Below are 25,385 nucleotides of genomic sequence, written 5' to 3'. Positions count from 1 at the left end.
ACAAATGCAGGTAAGGGGGCAATGACGTAGAATACTCTTTGTAAAATCCAAAACCTATAACAATATTAATATACAGAAGAAACACGCTGCGATCTTATGCACCATCCTAATACTTTGCGATGTCAGAATTTGCGGCATGAGGCACCGTCACACGTCGCAAGGGCCAGGGAAGACCACCTTCCCTTCGAAAAAGCACTCGCATTATCGTGCTTGGACTTGCTGTCCTTACGACACTCGCTTTCTACGTGGCGCTCACATTCCGCCAGTAGCAGGGTTATCGCCTGCTAGTTAGGCAGCCAGCTACACACGCCAGCTCCTAGCTAGCTCCGCGCCACCTGTCTGTCAAAGCAGCGCGCATATAGCCACGACCGTCTCTCATCCTCTCCGCGAGCAACCTCAACATTTCTTCTTTTAAAATATGTAAAATTAAATAAATAAGTTTTTTAGTTTACTGCGAATATTACTTTTTGAGGCACTGTAAACATTTTCTTTGTTTAATTACAAAGAGTGGGGATAATATGGAAAATGTTCTCAAACATAATTTTGAACGTCGAATGTGGAGTATATATACGAGTTTCCTAATACCAAATGCTGATCGGAAGTATCTTGCATGTAGTGTGCAGGTTGACAGAAACTGTTCCGTCTATTTGGTAAAACATCCACACCACATCTCCGTACGACGTATCGCCAGCCACGGGTGGGTCCTGAACCTGTCCTGGACAGTGGAGGCGTGTTTCAGCCCGAATTAATGGAGCGCTCTGTTATTTAGTTCAGAGACAGGTCTCCGTGCCGGCGCTGACGTACGGCGTGGTAGGAGGTCCACAAAACCTCAGGCGTGGTGGGGATGTTTTGGACTTTACGACGGCAATAAGGAATCAATTTTTACACTAGTATGGCCAGTGTAGTGAGCTGTATGTAGCCTTCTTATCGTGAGAAACTGCAACTCTATTGGAATTTTCGGAAGAATCCTTAGATAATTCTGCAGAACTGATATTTTCATGTCCATTAGTGAAGGACTGCACTGCTGTTATTACGCAGTTTAATCTTTGCTTCATTAAACAACAATAAATAAACCCACATTATATGAGCTAAATCACTGTTTAATTAAACAGTAATAAAGTACCCAGTATCATTCTGGCAACATCTCCCAGGCTGTGGCTAAGCCATGTCTGTACAATATCCTTTCTTCCAGGAGTTCCAGTTCTGCAAGGGTCGCAGAAGAGCTTCGGTGAAGTTTGGAAGGTAGGAGACGAGGTACTGGCACAATTGGCCGCGAGGACGGGTCGTGAGTCGTGCTCTGGTAGCTCAGACGGTAGAGCACGCCGTGAGGCAAATATCCCGAGTTCGAGTCTCGGTCCGGCACACAGTGTTAATCTGCCAAGAAGCGCCAGTAATAAAGTAAACTTTCATTACATCAGACTGTTGCTGTGTACAAGTGTTACTCCGTGGTAATGGCCCATACGAAGGAATAAACACCGCAGCTGCAACAAATCCCAGCCACCAGCTTATTCGATGAAAGCTGCCTCGTTGTGGGATTGTGCTTCTGGCTCGGAACCTGGGTTATTTTCTTGCAGGTATCGCCAGTTTTTCTTATCCAGTTCGTTGCCCGGGTCAGAATGTATGGCATGGGACCAGCCATGCGTAGCGTTCTAGATATGAGATGCACACAGACGTATATCTCATTAAATAAATTATGAGTGCAGTTATCCTGTTAGTTTGGTCGCGGTACGTGGTAGTGGCTGAGTGAAGTAGGCAAAATCCGCGAAATATGGAGCAATAAATACTCTTAGGTAATACTAAATAATATGCACCGAAGCGCCAAAGAGACTGGTATAGGCATGCGTATTCAAATACAGGCTGAATACGGCGCTGCGGTCGGCAACGCCTATATAAGAGAACAGGTGTCACGCTCAGTTGTTAGATCGGTTACTGCTGCTACAAGGACAAGTTATTAAGATTTAAGTGAGTTTGAACGTGGTGTTACAGTAGGCGCACCAGCTATGGGACACAGCATCTCCGAAGTAGCGACGAAGTGAAGATGTTCCTGTATGATCATTTCACGGGTGTATCGTGAATATCAGGAATCCGGTAAAATATCAAGTCTCCGACATCGCTGCGTCCGAACCATTTAACGAAACATCATCGATATGGGCTTTCGGAGCTGAAAGCCCACTCGTGTATCCTTGATGACTGCACGACACAAAGCTTTACGCCTCGCCTGGGCCCTTCAACACCGACATCGGACTATTGGTGACTGGGAACATGTTGCCTGGTCGGACGAGTCTCGTCCGAAAGAACAGACACCATTGCTGACCTCAGGCCGTCTAGAGCGAAATGAGAATGATATTTATACCTTCAGCTGCTGACGAGCGTTGATGTATATCAACGGCGACAGGTGAAACATGTGTGCCCCGGCCGGTACTCGAACCCGGGATCTCCTGCGTAAATGGCAGACGCTCTGTCCATCTGAGCCACCGAGGGCACAGAGGATAGTGCGACTGCAGGGACTCTCTCGCGGATGCCTCCCGCGAGTCCTACATTCTCACCTTGTATGTCCACACACTACATTCGTAGTGTCCCACCCCAACACACTCAATACTCGTGGAAGACTTTCTTACCAAGCCCCATAAGAAATCGGGGAATATGTGTGCATTCCCTATTTAAGAAGAAGGTCATAACCAGGATTTCCAAAACTATATACTTATGTGGATATGGTGTCTGTTCTTTCGGACATGTCCGAAAGAACAGACTCCATTGATGACCTGCAGACGTCTAGAACGAAATTAGGATTGTATTAATACCTTGAGCTGCTGACGGGCATTGATATATAGCAACGGGGACTGGTGAAAATGTGTGCCCTGACAGGGATAGAGCGTCCTTCATGTAAGCAGGAGATCCTGTTGTTCGAGTCCCGGTTGGGGCCCACATTTTCAGAAGGGGCCGTTGATATATATTGATATATATCAACGCCCGTCAGCAGCTGAAGGTATTAATATAACTTCAGACACTAGTCGAGCCGTGCCACGTCGAGTTGCGGTACTTCCGCGTACTCATGGGGGCTTTACACGATGTTAGGGTGGAGTACCAGTTTCTTTGGCTCTTCGGTGTATATGACTTACAATCAAAACATTTTTACATATATGGTAATGTTCGTATCACTTATGGTGCAATTTAGTGGTGATAGAGTCTTCAACGTGTTACATCAGTACTGTGGTGTATCGAGGTGAGTGTGGTTGGCAGATACCTCAGTATACTGCGGGTTGTAGAACACTTAGTTCTCTTAGAAAAGGCTATATTCTCCATGACCTTTGTATATGCGAGTATATTAAGTAATACGGTAAAGTTCAATCCTCTCCCTGTTCCATCCATACTGACATTAACGTTGCGTTTCGCGAGATATTTAACCGCAGTAATACTCTCTTAACATAACGCTATTTAAATTAAGCTCGAAATGCGCGGAAGTTGCTTTATTTCATTAGTCATGTACTTTTCTTTGCATATATGTAATATATTGTTTTCACAATACTTGCTTACAGACTATATTTGCAGTTACTGACGAAAACGCACTAAATCGTGAAAAGGATTATACATACGAAGAATAAGCGAAATTCTTATGCGAAATCACTGTAGAGAACCGTTCGGTTACCCATTTGTTACTTACCAGTGGTTGTACCTTGTAGTCTATCTGGATTTTTTTTCTTTGTCACTGTTGATTGTCGGCAAAGTGCAGTTAACGAAAACGCACTGGGACATTACAAACTGATATATTTATTAAAGTTTGAATGACGAAACTGCGCAAGCATCGTATGGTGTCCGACGAATGAAACAATAAACGCATTTTCACAGAGTATGTAGCTTTTCCTAAGGGTATTTGTTGCTCAGTATTTCGCAAATTTCTGTTCGCCACACTTATCCACTATCACGCACCAAGAGAAAAGTCGCTTACCGACAGCGTGAGACCAAGCGGTAGCTTCGAACATAACAACGAGTCGGTGGCAGTCGGTCATGCCGGAAAGTCTGTCAGTAAAAAAAAAGAACAGCCCTACGGCCTACCCAAACCATTGTTTCCCATTCCGGGTAGATGGCGCTGTAATCGACAAATATCAGCTGTGCCTGTTTTTGCATTTAAGACACAAAGCATTTTATTCTACGTTTCATTTACAAAGTAAATGTAAACCTTTCTATTGAAAAGGTACATACTGATCTTCAGACGTTGCTTGAGTATGTTGTAAATGTGTACGGTGCAAATAAAAGAGATTTCTAGCAAATAAGCTACCTGTATGGTAACGTAGTTATCTGTTTACTACGGGGTTGGCTGTGATAAGTGCCCAAACCACGTGAATGCTTCGCCATGCGTTGTGGCCGAGCGTTTCTAGTTGCGTCATTCTGGAACCGCGCGATCGCTACGGTCGCAGGTTCGAATCCTGTCTCTGGGATAGATGTGTGTGATGTCCTTAGGTTAGGTAGGTTTAAGTAGTGCTGAGTTCTAGGGGACTGATGACCTCAGATGTTAAGTCCCATAGTGCTCAGAGCCATTTGAACCATTTGAAGCTGAATGCTTCACTTCAGTCGCCTCCCTCGAACCCCGCCAACAGGGTGACCGATTTAGATGTGCGTTTCCGCCCAACCGTTGTAAATCTCACGCTGGCCGCTACGCGGAATACAAACCACAACCAGTGTAATAAGCTAAAATGCCCATGAGGTGATAATGATTGGCTCACCTGCCGCGGATACTCAACGAAATCAAGCATTCCAATGGTGAGCGGCATGGGTGCTCAGCGATAGTAAGCATCCCGATGCGAAGAAAATACTATTACATCAAAATCTTGTTCCTGGATCACGTTAAACGTCGATTCTAACCAGACACTGAAACCGCTAACCATGTTACACTCTACAATCCAATTTGGAACAGTCAAGTTGGTATCCCACTGCTATCCAGGGCGTCTCCAGACTCACCTTCGCTAAGCATCGGCGCTCAGTTCGAAGAGGGACTCAAGACTGAAGACAGCTATACCCCAGCCAAAGAGATTCCAGGCCGGAGGCGTTTGTGGAGACGTCATGGACAGTGGTGGTATACCGAGCTGTATGTCGCCCACCGTATGACCCGACAACCAGGAGTCATGCTCTGGGGTGCCATTACTTTTCAGAGTAAGCCCCTTTGGTTGTCAGCCGCGATATCCTTACAGCACAGTGGTACGTGTAAGACATTGCACGTACTGGTTTTTTTTTTTTTGTGAGAAGCCATTCCGGTCTGACATTTCAACAAGACAACGCCTTCCAGCATACGGCGAGAGTTTCTACTGCTTGTCTTCGTCCTGGCCAAACCTTACTTTGGCCAGCAAGGTCTCCTGGTCTCTCCCCAACTGAGAACGTTCGGAGCATTATGGGCAGCACCTCATCTACATGGATACTCTGCAAATTGCATTTAAGTGCCTGGCAGAGGGATCATCGAACCACCTTTACAATCCTGTATTATTCCGATCTCGTATAGCGCGCGGAAAGACCGAACACCTATATCTTTCTGTACGATCTCTGATTTCCCTTATTTTATCGTGGTGGTCGTTTCTCCCTATGTAGGTCGGTGTCAAAAAAATATTTTCGCATTCGGAGGAGAAAGTTGGTGATTGGAATTTCGTGAGAAGATTCCGTCACAACGAAAAACGCCTTTCTTTTAATGATGCCCAACCCAAATCCTGTATCATTTCAGTGACACTCTCTCCCATATTTAGCGATAATACAATACGTGCTGCCCTTCCTTGAACTTTTTCCTTGTACTCCGTCAGTCCTATCTGGTAAGAATCCCATATCACGCAGCAGTATTCTAAAAGAGGACGGACAAACGTAGTGTAGGCAGTCTGCTTAGTAGACCTGTTACATTTTCTAAGTGTCCTGCCAATAAAACGCAGTTTTTGTTTAGCCTTCCCCACAATATTTTCTTTGTGTTCCTTCCAATTTTGGTTGTTCGTAATTGTGATTCATAGGTATTTAGTTGAATTTACGGCCTCCATATTTGACTGATTCATCGTGTAACCGAAGTTTAACGGATTCCTTTTAGCACTCATGTGGATGACCTCACGCTTTTCGTTATTTAGGCTCAATTGCCCAATTTCGTACCATACAGATATATTTTCTAAATCATTTTGCAATTTGTTTTGCTCTTCTGACATCTTTGCTAGTCGATAAACGACAACTTCATCTGCATACAATCTAAGACGGCTACTCAGATTGTCTTCCAAATCGTTTATAAATATAAGGAACAGAAAAGGGCCTGTAGCACTACCTTGGGAACACCAGAAGTCACTTCTGTCTTACTCGATGGCTTCCCGTCGATTGCTACGAACTGTGACCTCTCTGACAGGAAATCACAAATCCAGTCAGCTGAGACGATATTCCAAAGCACGCAATTTCACTAAAAGCCACTCATGTGGTACAGCGTCAAAAGCCTTCTGGATATCCAGAAATACTGAATCGATCTGAAATACCTTGTCAATAGCAGTCAACACTTCATGAGAATAAAGAGCTAGTTGTTTTTCATAAGAATGATGTTTTCTAAACCCATGCTGATCGTGTGTCAATAGATCGTTTTCTTCGAGGTAATTCATAATGTTTGAACACAATAGAGGTTCCAAAAACCAGCTGCATATCGACGATAACGATATTGGCCTGTAATTTAGTGGATTACTCCTACTACCTTTCTTGAATATTGATGTGACCTGTGCAACTGTCCAGTCTTTGGGTACGGATCTTTCGTCGGGAATTCGACGATGTAACGGCCCGGTTGGACAGAATTTTGGCACGATATCCCTCAGATGAACATCCAACAACTGTATTTGTCAATGCCGAACCGAATAAATGCCTGAATAAGCACCAGAGGTGGACCAAAGTGTTACTTATTTGTTCGGTTTCTGAAGCTCTTTCTGTTGGATAAATCATCCAGATTGTTCTGTACATGTACTACACATCGACCGATTTTCGTCTCATTCGCAATATTCCTTCATGACGTATAGTTTTGTGTCTTAGAATGTATATCCATATTTCCAGAATGACTACGGAAGATGCTTTATAAATAAAAGCGAAGCGCTTCTGGTGAAAGTACTCTTTAATTATTTGCAGTACCCTTAATATGGGAAAACAATACATAATTATTCTACAACTGATTGCAAATAGTAATGACAGTCCTTTTTTAACAGCAAAGCGTTTTCAGAAGAGAACGCTTCTGCTCAGATAATGCGTTTACCTTTAATCAGTTTCAATAGATGGTTCAAATTGCTCTAAGTCCTATTCGACTTGACATTTGAGGTCATCAGTCCCCTAGACCTGGAACTACTTAAACCTAACTAACCTAAGGACACCACACACATCCATACCCGAGGCAGGATTCGAACCTACGACCGTAGTAGCAAAGCAGTTCCGTAAGGAAGCTCCTAGAAACTCTCGGCCACAGCGTCCGGCCAATTTCAATAGATCATCGAACATTGAGGACAGCTGAAATCTCTCAAATTGAATGAAGCTCCATGGCTCGACCGAATCCCTTAACACGCTGCATGGTACGTGCGGCTGTGTTAGCACTTCTGTTAACTATAATCCATCGTACATCGCACGAATAAAAAGCCCTGCCCAGTAGTTGGAAGAAATCACAGATCGCACCCACCTACAAGAAGGGCAGTACAAGTGATCCTCAAAACTACCGTCCGGTATCCTTGATATCGATTTGTTACAGATCTTCGAATATATTCTAAATTAAGAAATAACGCGGTATCTCTAACGGAACGACCTCCTCGGCAACCAGTATGGATTCCGAAAAACATTGATCATGTGAAACCCAACTCGCAATTTTCTCAGGTGACTACTAAAAGTAATGAATGAAGGCAGATAGTTGCAGTATTTTTCGATTTTCGAGAAGTATTTGACTCAGTACCACGGCTATACTATCATCAAAACTAAGACAGTATCGGCTATCAGTGGAAATTTGTGACAGTTGAGGACATTTGATAAGGAGAATGTAGCTTGTAATCTTGGATAGAGAGTCATCATTAGGTACCAGAGTAACTTAGAGTGTGCCCCAGGGAAGTGTCTTGGGAGCCTGGCTCTTCATATTGTGCAAGGTGATGCAAAAGTCCATATTATTTCAAAAGTCAATACTTGACGGAATAATGCAGGTAGAGAGAGCCGCGCGGGGTAGCCACGTTGTCTTAGGCGCCTTGGCACTGTTCGCGCGGCTCCCCCCCGTTGGAGGTTCGAGTCCTCCCTCGGGCACGGGTGTATGTGTTGTCCTTAGTGTAAGTTAGGGAGCGATGATCTCACCAGTTTGGTCCCATAGGTACTTATCACAAATTTCCCAAATTCAGGTTTTTACTGAAACTAAACAAAGTGCAAATGAGAAACAATCCTGAGATAGTAACGAGCATCAAAACCGATATAGGGATTAGTGAACACAGGGTTGTAGTAGCGAGACTGTATATTCTGATCCCCAAATCCTCGAAAAATAAGCGAAAAATATACCTGTTCAAAAAAGCACATAAAACTTCACTTGACGCCTTCCTGAGCGACAGTCACCACTCATTCCAAATTAATAATATAAGTGTAGACCAGAACTGGCTTGCATTCAAAGAAATAGTATCGGCAGCAATTGAGAGATTTATACGAAATAAACTAACAAACAATCGAGCTGATTCTCCTTGGTACACAAAACGGGTTAGAACACTGTTGCAGAAACATTGAAACAAACATGCCAAATTTAAACAGACGCAAAATCCCCAAGATTGACGATCCTTGACAGAAGCTCGAAATTTAGCGCGGAGTTCAATGCGAGATGCCTATAACAGTTTCCACAACGAAACTTTGTCTCGAAACCTGTCAGACAAACCCAAGAGATTCTGGTCGTATATGAAGTATGTTAGCGGCAATTTACAATCAATGCCTCCTCTGCGCGATAACAATGGAGATACTATCGAAGACAGTGCCACCAAAGTAGAGTTTCTAAACACAGCCTTCCGGAATGCCTTCACAAAAGAAGACGAAGTAAATATTCCAGAATTCAATTCGAGAACAGTTGCCAACGAGAGTAACGTAGAAGTTAATATCCTTGGAGTAGTGAAACAACTCAAATCACTTAATAAAAGCAAATCTTCTGGTCCAGACTGTATAAAAATTAGGTTCCTTTCCGAGTATGCTCAAGCATTAGCTGGATACTTAACAATCATATACAACCGTTCGCTCGACGAAAGATCCGTACCCTTAGACTGGAAAGTTGCACAGGTCACACCAATATTCAAGAAAGGTAGTAGAAGTAATCCACTAAATTACGGGCCCATATCGTTAACGTCGATATCCAGCAGGATTTTAGAACATATATTGTGTTCGAACATTATGAATTACCTCGAAGGAAAAGGTCTATTGACACACAGTCAACATGTGTTTCACAGGAACGATCTTTCCTAAACCCAACTAGCTCTTTATTCACATGAAGTGCTGAGTGATATTGACAAGGGATTACAGATCGGTTCCCAATTCCTGGATTTCCGGAAGGCTTTTGACACTGTACCGCACAAGCGGCTCGTAGTGAAATTGCGTGCTTATGGAATATCGTCTCAGTTATGTGACTGGATTTGCGATTTCCTGTCATGGAGGTCACAGTTCTTAGCAATTCACGGAACGTCATCGAGTAAAACGGAAGTGATTTCAGGCGTTCCCCAAGGTAGTGTTGTAGGCCCTTTTCTGTTCCTTATCTATATAAACGATTTGGGAGACAATCTGAGCAGCCGTCTTCGGTTGATTGCAGATGACGCTGTCGTTTATCGACTGATAAAGTCATCAAAAGATCAAAACAAACTGCAAAACGATTTACAAAAAATATCTGAATGGTGCGAAAAGTGGCAGTTGACCCTAAATAACGAAAAGTGTGACCTCATCCACATGAGTACAATAAGGAACTCTTTAAACTTCGGTTACACGATAAATTGGTCTAATCGAAAAGCCGTAAATTCAACTAAATACCTAGGTATTACAATCACGAACAAGTTAAATTGGAAAGAACACACAGAAAAAGTTGTGGGAAAGGCTCACCAAAGGCTGCGTTTTATTTTCAGGACGCTTATAAAATGTAACCGACCTACTAAGGACCTACAGTAAACTTGGCCGTTCTCTTTCAGAACACTGCTGCGCGGTATGGGATCCTTACCAGATAGGACTGACGGAGTACATCGGAAAAGTTCAAAGTAAGGCAGCACATTTTGTATTATCGTGAAATATGTGAGAGAGTCTCACAGAAATGATACAAGATTTGGGTTAGACTTCATTAAAAGAAAGGCATTTCTCGTTGCGACAGAATTTTCTCACGAAAGTCCAATCACCAACTTTCTCCTCCGGATGCGAAAATATTTTGTTGGCACCGACCTACATAGGGAGAAAATATCACGACGATAAAATAAAGGAAATCAGAGCTCGTACGGAAAGATGTAGGTGTTCATTCTTTCCGCACGCTATAGGAGATTGGAATAATAGAGACTTGTTAAGGTGCTTCGATGAACCCTCTGCCAGGCACTTAAATGTAATTTGCAGGGTATCCATGTAGATGTAGACCAACAGATGGCTCTTTATATGATACAGAAGCAATATTTAGCATTGCAATTGATTTTTGACGATGTTCCTTATAACAAATTCTCAGTATGTCGGCCGTCATTCATCAACAGCGCTTGTAGTCAGACGACAAAGTTGTGAAAACCTCTGTACAACTTCCCAGTAGGCATGGTGAGAAACTGCCGTCGAGTGTTGTCTTTTAGCATCGCTAATGTTGTCTGACGATCGTGGGTGACTTGAGACTTCAGGTAAGCCACAACCAATAATCACACGTACTGAGGTCTGGGGACCCGGGAGTGGATGCTCAGCACGCGATCCTCACTAAATAATGTGCGCGAGACATCTTTCACACGTGTATCAATGTGGGGTGGAGCGCCATCCTGGATAAAAGTCGTACCTTCTGGCGAGTGTTTATTAGCCAGACATGGGACGATGACATTTTGAAACTTCGGCCTACCTCGCACCCGTCACGCTGACAGTTTGAAAAGTTGCCCGTCTGTTGCCCAGTTTTACTGTCGTTTTCCGTTTCAATAAAAGCCAATGTCATTTCAGGCATTTGTTTCACTTTTTACCACTCGGCCTAAGTTGTTCCGTGAATTAGGCTACAGGAAAATTAAAGAGGTCTTCGGGGAAAAAGAGAAGCAGCTGTACGAATATAAGAAGCTCAGATGGAGAACCAGTCTTCAGCAAAGAAGGGAAAGGTGGGAGGTCGAAGGAGTAAGTAGAGGGTCTATACAAGGTACGGGATGGCGGGTTAATAGTAATAATTGTAATCAGTCATGTTGTTGTTGATGTTTTGGTCTTCAGTCCTGAGACTGGTTTGACGCAGCTCTCCATGCTACTCTATCCTGTGCAAGCTTCTTCATCTCCCAGTACCTACTGAAACCTACAACCTCCTGAATCTGCTTAGTGTATTCATCTGTTGGTCTGCTTCTACGATATTTACCCTCCACACTGCCCTCCAGTACCAAATTGGTGATCCCTTGATGCCTCGGAACATGCCCTACAAACCGGTCCCTTCTTCTGGTCAAGTTGTGCCACAAACTCCTCTTCTCCCCAATTCTGTTCAATACTTCCTCATTAGTTGTGTGATCTACCCATCTAACCTTCAGCATTCTTCTGTAGCACCACATTTCGGAAGCTTCCATTCTCTTCTTGTCCAAACTATTTATCGTCCACGTTTCACTTCCGTACATGGGTGCACTCCACACAAAGACTTTTAAATCTATACTCGATGTTAACAAATTTCTCTTCTTCAGAAACGTTTTCCTTGCCATTGCCAGCCTAAATTATATATCCTCTCTACTTCGATCATCATCGGTTATTTTGCTCCCCAAATAGCCAAACTCCTTTACTACATTAAGCGTCCCATTTCCTAATCTAATTCCCTCAGCATCACACAACTTAATTCGACTACATTCCATTATCCTCGTTTTGCTTTTGTTGATGTTCATCTTATATCCTCCTTTCGAGACCCTATCCATTCGTTCAACTGCTCTTCCAAGTCGTTTGACGTTCGCCGATGACATTGTAATTCTCTCAGAGACAGCAAAGTTTTTATTTCTTCTCCATGGATTTTAATACCTACTCCGAATTTTTCTTTTGTTTCCTTCACTGCTTGCTCAATATACAGATTGAATAACATAGGGGAGAGGCTGCAAACCTGCCTCACTCCCTTCCCAACCACTGCTTCCCTTTCATGCCCCTCGACTCTTATAACCACCATTTGGTTTCTGTACAAGTTGTAAACAGCCTTTCTCTCCCTGTATTTTCCCCCTGCCACCCAAGCCCTCTATATGCTCCTTCCACCTTTCTGTTTTCCCTTCTTTGCTTGGAACTGGGTTTCCATCTTGATATTCATACAAGTGGTTCACTTTTCTCCAAAGGTCTCTTTAATTTTCCTGTAGGCAGCATCTATCTTACCCCTAGTGAGATAATCCTCTACATCCTTACATTTGTCCGATAGCCATCCCTGCTTAGCCATTTTGCACTTCCTGTCGATCTTATTTTTGAGACGTTTGTATTCCTTTTTCCCGCTTCATTTACTGCATTTTTATATTTTCTCCTTTCATCAGTTAAATTCAATATCTCTTCTGTCACCCGAGGATTTCTATTGTCCCTCGTCTTCTTACCTACTTGATCCTCTGCTACCTTCATTATTTCATCTCTCTAAGCTACCCATTCTTCTTCTACTGTATTTCCTTCCCCCATACCTGTCCGTTGTTCCCTTATGCTCTCCCTGAAACTCTGTACAACCCCTGGTTTAGTCAGTTTATCCAGGTCCCATCTCCTTAAATTCCCAGCTTTTTACAGTTTCACAGTTTTAATCTACAGTTCATAACCAATAGATTGTGGTCAGAGTCCACATCTGCCCCTGAAAATGTCTTACAATTTGCCGGTTAGAGTGCCGAGCGGTTCTAGGCGCTACAGTCTGGAAACGCGCGACCGCTACGGTCGCAGGTTCGAATCCTGGCTCGGGCATGGATGTGTGTGATGTCCTTAGGTTGTTAGGTTTAATTAGTTCTCAGTTTTAGGGGACTGATGACCTCAGATGTTAAGTCCCATAGTGCTCAGAGTCATTTGAACCATTTTTTTTTTGTCTTACGGTTTATAACCTGGTTCCTAAATCTCTGTCTTACCATTATATAATCTATCTGATACCTTCCAGTATCTCCAGGCTTCTTCCATGTATACAACCTTCTTTCATGATTCTTAAACCAAGTTTTAATCACTCATAGGAGGAAATATTTGAAATATTAGAATTATTTTGAATTTCTGTAAATATTGTTCGCCGTCGTTTACGAGAGCCTGGAACATTTCGATGTTTACAATGCAGTTGGAATATTTAAACAATTGTGGCGCTTTTTAATCCCAATTGTGCAAGGAATGCCATCAACATAACTCACCAAGCGTAATTAAACTGTTAAAAATCCTTTTCACCCACCTCATAGCACTGTGCGACCACACCCCCAACCACTTCGCCAGGCTGGCCATTTCGCCTATTCTTTCATGCGGAGGCCACACTACTCCCACTCAGGTCCATGACTGGCTACTGGCAGAGCGGAAGTTGCACTGATCCCTACACAAAAGCTTCAGATGGTGGCAAACCTTCGATATTTGATACCTGAGAAATTCCTGTTGAAGCACATGCTCTCTCTCTCTCTCTCTCTCTCTCTCTCTCTCTCTCTCTCTCTCTCAGGCAGTCACGTCATGTAGTGTGCCACTGCTAGGACTGTACGCACCGTTCTCAATGGTTGGTTAAAACCACAAACAAAGCAGCATTTACCCAGTAAACCCCAGCTGAGGACGTCTTGGAAATATTCCTTCACTCTATCTGACTGATTGACTAATTAATTAAATCGATACCCTTTTTGTGGACAGTTTTTCCTTGCTTCCTATTGGTGGATAATAGAACTGGAATATTTTATGGTATTTGATCGTACAACCTCTCAGTATCCCAACCCTACTGTTTTTTCCCTTGCCTCCTATCGGTCGATACTCGTACAGTTACGTCATTTGGTAGAGAGTCCATTAAGTTGAAGGTAACGGAAAATTTCAAACTTCAGTTCAGTTGCATGCTCTGTCTATAAACAATCTGTGGAGGGTTTGTACTGGTGCCACAATGAGATGGAGATGGAGGAGATCTCTGCGACCGCTGACCTTGAACTGCGGTAGGTATGAAGAAAGTGGCAGAGGGCCGCTCAGTAAGGTCCTCTCTTCTGCCTCAGAGGTTACAGTAACGGAGCGTATCCGGTGTCGGAGCATCATTGTTGTTTCTTTCGTGTCAGAAGCGCTACTTGAAATTTCTCTATAGAGCGTAAGAACACGTCTGCAAGGAATTGTTGGTCCACTTTATCAGTTTAGATGCAATTTTTGTGATGGCGTAGTGGCGCTATCACAGGTCTAAAACGACACACTCAGAAACTGTTCGTTAAAAAAAATCATTAGTAATGCGAGCGGTATCGTTTCTTTTTTGCGAGTTAGTAGTATATCAGTGAAATATAGTAATGGAAGTCCTCTGTACTTACAGTCCTGACCATTAACTCTCTCAATACCAAGGACGGAGGAGGGGTACTTTGTGCCCACCTTTTGAAAATATTGAAATCTACTCTGGTACTTTATTGTTTTATATTTTGTAAAAAATGTTTATTGTCTTTGATGAAGTCTTCTTCCAGATTCTGTGATTATGTTACATTTTTCGTTTAATCTTAATCGGAAAAGGGGGGGGTGTTTATAAAGTCTTACCCCCTTGGTAGTAGATGCGATTTCCCACAATGTTTGTCTTACTCCGCAAATAATAGCATTACATGGCCTTAGAACACATGGACATTATATTTCTATGGACTGATATCGACTCAGTAATAATTCATTTTCCTTTGGTTCTTTATTGTTTCCTGTTCAGTGGCGCTTAGTTCAGTCTTAATACAACTGTGCTTCAAAATGTATCGACAGTCACTTACTGATGGAGAAATATCACAGATTTTGGAAGAATTTACAGCTTCTCAAATTGAATCTGATGAAACTGAAGATGTAGTGAATGAACCTGAAGAGGATTGTGTTGTGCGCGAGGATGTGGACAGTGATAGAGCACCTACAAAAGCTGGAGATGAACTTTGGATGCGTCAAACTGATGACGACGCAGTTTGCGAGGTTAGTGACAAGGATATTATTAGCACTGGAAAAATTTATACCACCAAAGCCGGCCGCGATGGTCTCGCGGTTCTAGGCGCGCAGTCCGGAACCGTGCGACTGCTACGGTCGCAGGTACGAATCCTGCCTCGGGCATGGATGTGTGTGATGCCCTTATGTTAGTTAGGTTTAAGTAGTTCTAAGTTCTAGGGGACTGATGACCACAGCAGTTGAGTCCCATAGTGCTCCGAGCCATTTGAACCATATACCACCAAACCTCCTCAAATTAGAAGACGAGTAGCACAAAGAGTGACAGAAAGAGAAGGCATAAGAGACGAAGGTAAACTAGGAACAATAACAGAACTATTTGAAGAGTTTTTGTCTCCAGAAATTGTCAACATCATAATAAAGCATACCAATGAAGAGGCATTGAGGCAGAAAATACCAAAGACAGACAGACAGACCTGAATTCATGACCTATATAGGACTATTTATTATTATGGGGAAGGAAAACGACAGTAAGTCATCTGTTACAGATTTATGGTCCTACACTTAAGGACGGTTTGTTTATACTGCTACCATGAGCCGAACCAGATTCGAGCTGCTTACTAAAATAATAAGATTGATGACAATGAGTCGCGAAGCGATCGCAAGAAACGTGATAAGTTTGCTGCAATACGAGAAGTTTTTGATAAAATGAATGAATTGCTGCCATATGTTATTCTGTTGGGATGCACACTGTTATTGATGAAAAGTTGCCATTGTTCCGTGTCAGGTGTCCCGTTAAGGTCTTCGTGAAGGAATAACCTGGTAAATACGGTGTACTTACACGCATGCTCACAGACGCTAGAACCAGATATGTTATCTGCACGGAGTCTCATGCTGGGAAAAGAAATAATGGTACACAGCACTCAAATTCCGCTGCAGCTGTGGTCAAACGCCTGATGGCGTTACAAACACAATTCAGTGAAAAATGTCACCACACATAGATATTACACTTCAATTGATTTGGCCGAAGATCTATGGAGGAATCACAAGCTGACTCTCGTGGGAACATTACAAGCTAATAGGGAATACATACCTCAAGAACTGAGAGACATCTCAAGATGAGAATTACATATTAGTGCTGGAAATATTCCAGTCACAATTGTATCCCCCGTGAAAAACCCAAAGGAAATCTGCTGTTTCTATCATCTCATCATAAATTTATACTATAATGAGACTAAACGTGGCGTTGGCACGATAGATCAAGTGGTGAGGAAATATTCAACTAAGAGGGCTACAAGAAGGTGGGCGCTCTCTGCTTTCTGTACTCTTGTGGACATAGCAGTGGTGAATAGTTTTACACTATTTTTGTTGAACTTGCCGGACTGGGATAATAAGAACCTAATAAGTGACGACTTTGGTTTCGTGAGCTGTAGTCCCAGTTCTTGAAGCAATACACTGAAGAGAGGGCTACAAATATTTCAGGACTGCCAAAGCCTGTAGTTTCAAGTATAGAGGGTATTCTCAGAGGAAAATTCAAGCAGGGCTTCGGTGCAAAGGAAGCTCAAGGAGGTAAAGGTACATGTTTTTTGTGTATTAGTGAAAGCCTTTCAAAAGCAAAAAAGTACAACAAAGTGAACAAAACAACAATAGTCTGCAACAATTGTAAGAGATACATATGTGCCAAACACAGCAAAAAACTGTTGTATGTTCCAAGCCCAAGAAAGTCGTGAATAATTACTCTCACATCACTATGTTATGTACCTTAGTTATTTGTATATTACCTCAGATGTTTGTAACTTTTTCAATTATAGTAAAGTGCACTTCAATAGTACTATAACGACTTTTACTACTAATTTTTCTCAAGATAATTAGACTCACTAAACTTAAAAATGAAGTAAGTGAAAGATATAAAATGCATTTTTGAAAACAGTTTAAAAGAAATATTCAGGTTCTGGATCCTGATTATGTTCAATAGTTCTTTCAAAAGTATGCTATTAACGCAATTTAAGAACAATTAATGAACTGTATTTTTTAAATTGTTTTACGGCGGGCACAAAGTACCCCTCCCCCCACCCCCCCCTTTGGTAATACACGTTACTGAAAATGGCTTGGTGTTGCGAGTGTTAAAACTGCACCACTGGAAGGACAGGAAATAACTAAACCTTCACACTGTGTACTCCACACAAATTATAAAAATGTGGAACGAACATACATACATACATACATACATACATACATACATACAAATATACATACATACATCTCTTCCTAAACCACCTGACGAATTTCAACCAAACTTGGTGCACGTATCATTTACTGTCTGGAAAGGATCACTGTGGTGGTAAGGACGACCCACCTGTGAGAGGGGTGGGGGTGGGAGTGCAAAAGCAACGCAGCCGACGAGCGAGAACACCCACCGTTCGGGCATCCAGCATTTGTAACTCAGAGCACTTATAGACTTGCATTAAACTTAACACGTAATTTCAAATCTTTAAGAAACTTTTTCTCTCTGATAACCTCAAAAAATGATGAAAAGAAAAAAACTGTCGCTTACTACAGCAGTATTGCTGTTCACGCTGCAATGCTGCCACGTGGCACATGACGTTTTAATTAATTACATCTTTGTTGCTAACGTATTAGTGACATATTTTTTATGCAGACAGTATTCACCTATACCACTGAATGTAGTAGAAAAATTACATCGTGGAACGAAATTTAGTTTAGGTGACAAGACTGCATAAACACTGACTGCGTGGAAAACTACTACATCAATTCAATTGGCTCTGAGCACTATGGGACTTAACTTCTGAGGTCATCAGTCCCCTAGAACTTAGAACTACTTAAACCTAACTAACCTAAGGACATCACACACACCCATGCCCGAGGCAGGATTCGAACCTGCGACCGTAGCGGTCGCGCGGTTCCAGACTGAAGCGCCTAGAACCGCTCGGCCACTCCGGCCGGCTACTACATCATGCAAGACGTTTAAATCAATTACTTAGTTGCTACTAATTCTATTAGCAACACTTTTGGCAGATAATTTCCACATTTGTCTCTGAATGTACCTACAAAAATATATCATTATAAGACACACAGTACAGGAGCTATGGCGTCAAATACTGAGATGCAAGAAAAAAGACTGCCGCACCATTCATGAGGTTTTAATTGATGACTTGTTTGCTGCGAACTCTATTCACAACGCACATCACAGAAAATATCTACATATGTCGCTGAATGTACCTACAAAAATATATCATTCTTCAACTCATGGCTCGGGAGACATGTCAAACACTGAGATGAGTGAAAAACGTCAGATCATGCATGACGTTTTAATTTATCACTTCTTTGCAAAATGTTTTACAACTAGAGCTGGTTGCAGACATCATCCATATATGCCGCTCAACTTACCTAGAAAAATATATAAACAAATAGTTCAAAAGATATGACGTCATAAACAGTTCTCACGCATCTCACTGCCACATGATGTGTGACGTTTTAATTTATTACTTCTTTACTGCCAACTGTGTTCACAACGCATTTCGCAGATAGATAGCCACGTATACCGCTGGATCTAACTGGAAAATTATCTCATTGTACAACACATATTTCAGGACATACGACGTCATAAACATCTAGCTGTATGAAAATACAACAGCAGGGTGAAAATTCGCTAGGCATACAGGTGAAGTATGCGTACAAATACGATTGAAGTTTGTTTGAAATATAGGTGACGTTCACGTATACGAGCAAACTAGCAGTAAAATGCTCATCCTAAACCCTGGAACGACTTCAGTCATATATGGCACACATATTAGTCGCTGTCTAGAATGAAATGCTGAAGAGCTAAAAACCACCAGTTTCCTGCTGGGGTGAGCGTGATAGCGTGGAGAGGGACGAGGGGAGGAGGAGGAGGAGGAGGAGGAGGAGGGGGAGGAGGATGACATGGACAGCAGAAGAGAGGAAATGGACAGAGACAGGGGAGAGGACGAGGTTGACAGGAAACGGAAAGAGGAGGAGATGGCCAGGGAGAGGATTTGGAGCAGATGCACAGAGAGAGGGGTAGAAGCAGATAGCAGATGGACAGAGAGGGCAGAGGGGGAGATCGCAAGAGAGAGGGGAGGTGTGGAGGCGATGGATAAAGGAGGGACGGGAGAGGAGAGTGGATAAAGAGAGAGAGAGAGAGAGGCTGGCTAGAGAAAGGGGGAAGAAGGAGGTGGACAGAGAGAAGCGGGAGGAAGAGATGGACTAACGGAAGACTAGAAGAAATAAATAACTAGACGAGAAACCAGGCATTGGACAGGTAGAGTACTCGAGTTAATTTTCTGTTCATTCAGGCTTCGAAATTTAATAGACAGTGAAGCTACGTCTGACAGTGACAAGCGGCTGCACATAGAGTCGAACTAAGCTCGTGTGACAGACAGGGGTGCCGCCAGGCACTCCACGCTGATACCGCTCTGTATCTTAGTGAATGAGGGGTGGTGACCCGCCACAGAGAATACCAAAATATCAGAAGAGTAACGACATTGTTAACGTACGGTCGCAGAGACCGGCACTAGCGTTCCAAATGGCCTGGCGGTGAACTTCGAATTCGGAAAAATATGACGAGATAATCTGTGTTCTTGCTCTGAAAAATGCGAGTACTATGTGATAATATTTTTCATTTATATGAGTGGGTCTGGTGCCAAAGTGCATTTATTTTAAAACCCAATACTGCAATTTCTACCGTTTGGCTGTAATCAAGTTGAAATTATGTTCCCGGTTAAGACCTCTCTACCGCGCGACCCCTACGGTCGCAGGTTGGAATCCTGCCTCGGTCATGGATGTGTGTGATGTCCTTAGGTTGGTTGGATTTAAGTAGTTCTAACTTCTAGGGGACTGATGACCTGAAATGTTAAGTCCCAAAGTGCTCAGAGCCATTTGAACTATTGGAAGACCTCTCTGTGTGTAATTCACTCTTTGAATTGCATTATAAATACGTTGCTCGTATTCTGCTTAATTTTTGCTGTCATCCGTAACATGGGGTGAGGTAAATGATTCCGCATTTGTTTTTGTTGCAGTTTAAAAGGACGCTGGTTTTGTCGCACGGTGTTCTGCAGACTCACGTATTTTTGTTACAGCTTAAGAACCTCGACTGAAATACATTGTTAGTATACTGTTTGTTATCTTTGTTATTTTTGTTCCCATCCGTTTTTCGTACTCCACCAAAATTTTCATTGACTTCTCCTAAAATACACTATTTGCACTGCCTGTTAATAACGTATGAAAACATTTGCTAGTTACTGAGACTACGAAACATACACATCTACACCTACATCGACACACTTCGAGCCATTGTGAAACGCATAGTATTCAGTGACGAGAAGCAACAGCACTCAACGCAGAATTAGATACACATTCCGCAACAGATGTAATAAAATGCAATAGCAACACTGTCGACACCCGCTAAGATGGAGTTCTTCATTAAATGCGAGAAAGTACAGGAAACGTATGTAAACAGATATAAAGTATAATAAAATCAGTGTTCTTACTGATCTGTGTGTTAAGTACGCGATTTAGACGATTGTTAATTGGTAACAAATACCAAAAATATCATAACATCGTGTGACGAAACCAGATCCTGTTTTATATGAACCAAAACCAAATATGGAATCATTTACCCCACCCAGTATTACTGATGTCAACAGAACTCAATCAGAATATGAGCAACATACTAACAATGCAACTCAAAGAGTGCAAAACACACAAGAAGGAATGAGAAGCACAATGTTTTGAAACCAGCTTCTGTAAGTTCCGTTCACTACTAAACGAAAACAAACAGAGATCACTAAAGATGATCCAATAAGAAAGCGACATGATGCACTAATAAACTTGCAGCACTGCAAGTGGCCTGACAGCTAACCGAAGTCGTGTTACGGGTAGCCCCTACACGAGTTTCACCGCCTGGTGTGGCTGTCTCTGCACAGGTCGTAGCCAGCGTGTTTAGTGTGCTTAAAGCAACAGTCTGGATTCCTCTGTCTCGACGCAAAGAGAATTATGTACCGAGCAAGGTGGTGCAGTGGTTACCACACTGGCCTCAAGTTCGGGAGAACGACGGTTCAAACCTGCGTCCGCCATCCTGATTTAGGTTTTCGGTGATTTCCCCAAATCGCTTCAGAAAAATGCCGGGATAGTTCCTCTGAAAGGGCATGGCCACCTTCCTTCCCTATCCCTCCCTAATCTCAGGGGCCGATGACCTTGCTGTTTGGTCCCCTCCAACAATTCAACCAACCAACAGTAGATTACATGTACCAAAATCCTGGCCAAAATGATTTTTGATAGTTTCAAACGTTTAAAGCACTCCCTTTCACTACTAGGTTACCTGTAGTTGTGAATACCCCTAAACTACTCCACTGCCAGCCTTAGAGAGGGGCCTGGGAAGACTCGGCGTGCACTTGTTAGTTTTTCTGCCTGTCTTTCAGTTTGTACCATGCCACTTTCCACAATTTCGTATCCTTTTGGACTTGAAAACTTCAAAGTAGATTCGTGTGATACCCTTAATTTGCTGCACTGATTTTACTGGCGACGTGACAACAGGAATGCTTGTATTAGGGCATCGATTTGCTCGTCACGTATATGATTGCGAGAAATTATGGCAAACCAACTACTTATGCAACAATTTTTTTTAAATGCGCTTTCAAACTAATTATAGCTATGTACTGTGTAATATATGTGTGTATTGAGGTGTATATGTTAGTATGTGTAATTTAGGTTGGTTCTGTTACGTTCACTCGTCTAATGTTACCGATCACAGCAGGCGATTGCCCCAGGCCTCTCACAAAGTTCTTTTCAATTGCAGTTTGGTGTTTTTTCTTACTTCTCGTAGTTCACAGCCTGATGTGATGGATGGTGCTGCAAGCAGCGCTAGATTGGGAGCAAAATCTATCGACGTAGGGGGGCACCACCTCTGTACGCTCCATCGTGACGTAATCCAGCAAATCAGAGGCCTTCCTACGAGTATGAAAGAGGGAACCTTGCCAGTTCACGACAGTCAGTTTTAGTCCCTGACGACGATGTTGAAGGGTATCATCGAAAGCTAGGAATTTTCTCAAAATTTGATGAGGCAAGTGAACCGAGAACCTGTTATGCACTTGCTACAATAGTTGAGCAAACGTCCATTTCTGCAATTTTGACCAGAATTACGGTAAATATACTCCGGTGTGCGGCACAGGTCAGCACAGCGTGGGCAACATGCGGTCTTGCTGTAATGCGTTGAAAGATAATGTCACGAAGATCTGGAAGAAGGGTCATAGCCACCGTCCTTAAGGCGTCAGAAATGTGGTACGTGCAGGTCGGGTTGACGGAGGAGATAGAGAAGATCCAAAGAAGAGCGGCGCGTTTCGTCACTGGGTTATTTGGTAACCGTGATAGCGTTACGGAGATGTTTAATAAACTCAAGTGGCAGACTCTGCAAGAGAGGCGCTCTGCATCGCGGTGTAGCTTGCTCGCCAGGTTTCGAGAGGGTGCGTTTCTGGATGAGGTATCGAATATATTGTTTCCCCCTACTTATACTTCCCGAGGAGATCACGAATGTAAAATTAGAGAGATTAGAGCGCGCACGGAGGCTTTCAGACAGTCGTTCTTCCCGCGAACCATACGCGACTGGAACAGGAAAGGGAGGTAATGACAGTGGCACGTAAAGTGCCCTCCGCCACACACCGTTGGGTGGTTTGCGGAGTATCAATGTAGATGTAGATGTAGATGTAGACTATCAGTGTGGACAAGACTTGATCATCTTATTTACCCAATGGTACCCCATACCAGCAAGTCAGATGCTGAGCTCATGTGACGTTGACGAAAGCAGTCTGGCAACATTCGTCCTCCTCAGAGCCTACACGCGTGGATACGTCCACTGTGGTGTTGTACACAGGACTGGGACTCGTCTGAAGAGACGACACGGAGCCGCTCTGGTAAGTCCAGTCTCGTTGTTGGGAGTGCCGCTGTCGGCCGCCTCGGGCTGCTGCCGCGTCGAGGTGGGCTTCGACAATAGTTCGCGCCGGTCTGGACGTCATCGCACAGTCCGTGAGGGCGCTCGTCTGGTCACCAGTGAGCGCGCTGCGTTCCCTGACACGGGGAATCTGATGTGGCTGTGCGCTCCTGCACAGCCAACCAAACAACACGTCGAGCCTCTCAGGCGCTAGTCACGTAGGGCCATTAACATCGTACATAGCGCTGAATGTGACCCTCGCGAACCGATAGGCACCGTATTCACGTGACAGCGAGAGCAGCTTAGCGACAAACTGCAGTCTCGGATTTTTGTACATGCTGGTAGACGTTTCCCCTTCGTACACAAGGCGTCACACAGTCTTCTCAGAAACAAACAACACTCAGATGCGATTTCTGAACGACAAAACCGCTGAGAAATCTTTACTTACATACAGAGTATAGTGGCAGCTGTGAAAAAGCACTGGTCCACATCTACGTTATACCCTGCAAGTCACATAACGTGGTGTGGCGGATGGTGGAGTCCGTGCGGGATACAGTGGCCAATGCGCAGAGAACACTTCTCGTCCGTAGCACCGGGCGAGTTCATTTGTTTCTTTAGGCGAGGCCGACCTTGTCTGGCCTCTTCAAGCCGGCTGGCGACACACTGCGATGGCAGAGCCGCACGTCCTGCGTTCGTCCTCAAACGATTTTACAGAAACTATAAAGGATGGCGCACGAAATGTGTTACCAATTGTTTCTTTGACAATTTACGACGCACATTAGATATCCCGCTGGGATCTCTACAGCAGTATCCGCAGAGCTTGGAAAAACAAATGAGTTATGAAACGACCTGTAATTCATGATACTGCCGCCAGGAGACTAGTAAGCAGCAATGGCTGACAAAGGAGGACTGACGACACAGCGACGATCAGCAATTGTGTAACATTTTTATGAAACTAAAAGCCATATTATGACTCAGAGGCGTTTTCGACAACAATCTAACACACGATGGGTCCCATGCAAGAAGACCATCCACAGGTTGTACGATAAATTTGTACAGGAAGGAACAGTATTGGAAGCGAAGCGACCTCGGCCTAAGCCTGTTTGTTCGCCGGAGAATGTTGAAGCGGTACGAGTTGCTGTACAGAGATGTCCCGGGAAATCGTCTAGAAATTCAGCAGTGCAACTGGGAATATCCAGACACTCCGTTCACGCATTCTTTTAAAAGTGACCTCCATATGTGCCCATACAAGATACCTGTGCACAGAAGCTCACTGAAGAACATAAGCAGCAGAGACTACTGTTTGCTCAGTGGGCAGAGGATAGGGAAGAAACACTCAGCAACGTTTGGTTTTCAGACGAGGCGCATTTTCATTTAGACGATGTGGTTAACGAACGAAATGTACGCATTTGGGCCACTGAAAACCCACAAGTGCTTCATGAACGACAACATTATGCTCCGAGGATTACAGCATGGGCAGCAATTTCCAGTCACGGACTTATTGGGCCCTTTTTCTTTGAAGAAACTGTGAACAGCGAGCGTTATTTGAACATGCTTCGTAATAGCTTCATTCCACAGCTTCTTGCTACTGCCTTGCCCTTCAACACGCAGTGGTTCATGCAAGATGGAGCAAGGCCACATACTGCAAACACTGTGTTGGAGTTTTTACACGAGCATTTCGGAGCTCAGAAGACTTATTCTTTAAGCTTGCAGCGAAATTAGGGAAGACATGTGCCGTAGTGTAATCACTAACTTCAGTGTTCGTTTGAAGGAAGTTAGGAAATGAAACAGTGTACATATTGAGCGTGTGCTGAGTTAGAACAAATCTCCATGGACGGCTCTTCATTGTAGTATATGTTCCTTTCAGAGTGTATTGACAATAAAGTTTTTATTCAAAAACAAAATGGTAACACATTTCGTGCGCCACCCTGTAGCTTTATATGCCAGCTTCATGTGACGTGCCCATCATTTCGTTACCGGTGACAGTTATTACGGTATTTCGATTTAAGTAAGACACTGCATGAAATATGAAAAAGTTTAAAATAGAAAATAGGGGTTGCTAAGATTTTGTGTTTGATACATATTATATAATGTGTTGCTGCGTATAAAATTCAGCTGAGATACTGAATTATCCTTTAGACTTGGGTGGAAGTCTCTATCTGACACCAATGACCGGAAAATTAATCTGATGTAGCGCACTCATCTGCAACCGTCCGCGCCAGCGAAA

General features: G+C 43.3%; 1 non-coding gene across 1 annotated transcript; it reads right to left on the bottom strand.

Annotated features, from left to right (window-relative positions):
- Positions 1–2,407: 2,407 nt before the first annotated feature.
- Positions 2,408–2,482, bottom strand: Trnak-uuu. Its single transcript has one exon. It is a non-coding gene; the product is annotated as a tRNA-Lys (tRNA).
- Between the last annotated feature and the right edge of the window lie 22,903 nt (positions 2,483–25,385).

This window comes from Schistocerca americana, unplaced genomic scaffold (assembly GCF_021461395.2).
Source record: "Schistocerca americana isolate TAMUIC-IGC-003095 unplaced genomic scaffold, iqSchAmer2.1 HiC_scaffold_185, whole genome shotgun sequence".
Lineage (NCBI taxonomy): Eukaryota > Metazoa > Arthropoda > Insecta > Orthoptera > Acrididae > Schistocerca > Schistocerca americana.
This window is presented reverse-complemented; position numbering and strand designations above follow the sequence as displayed.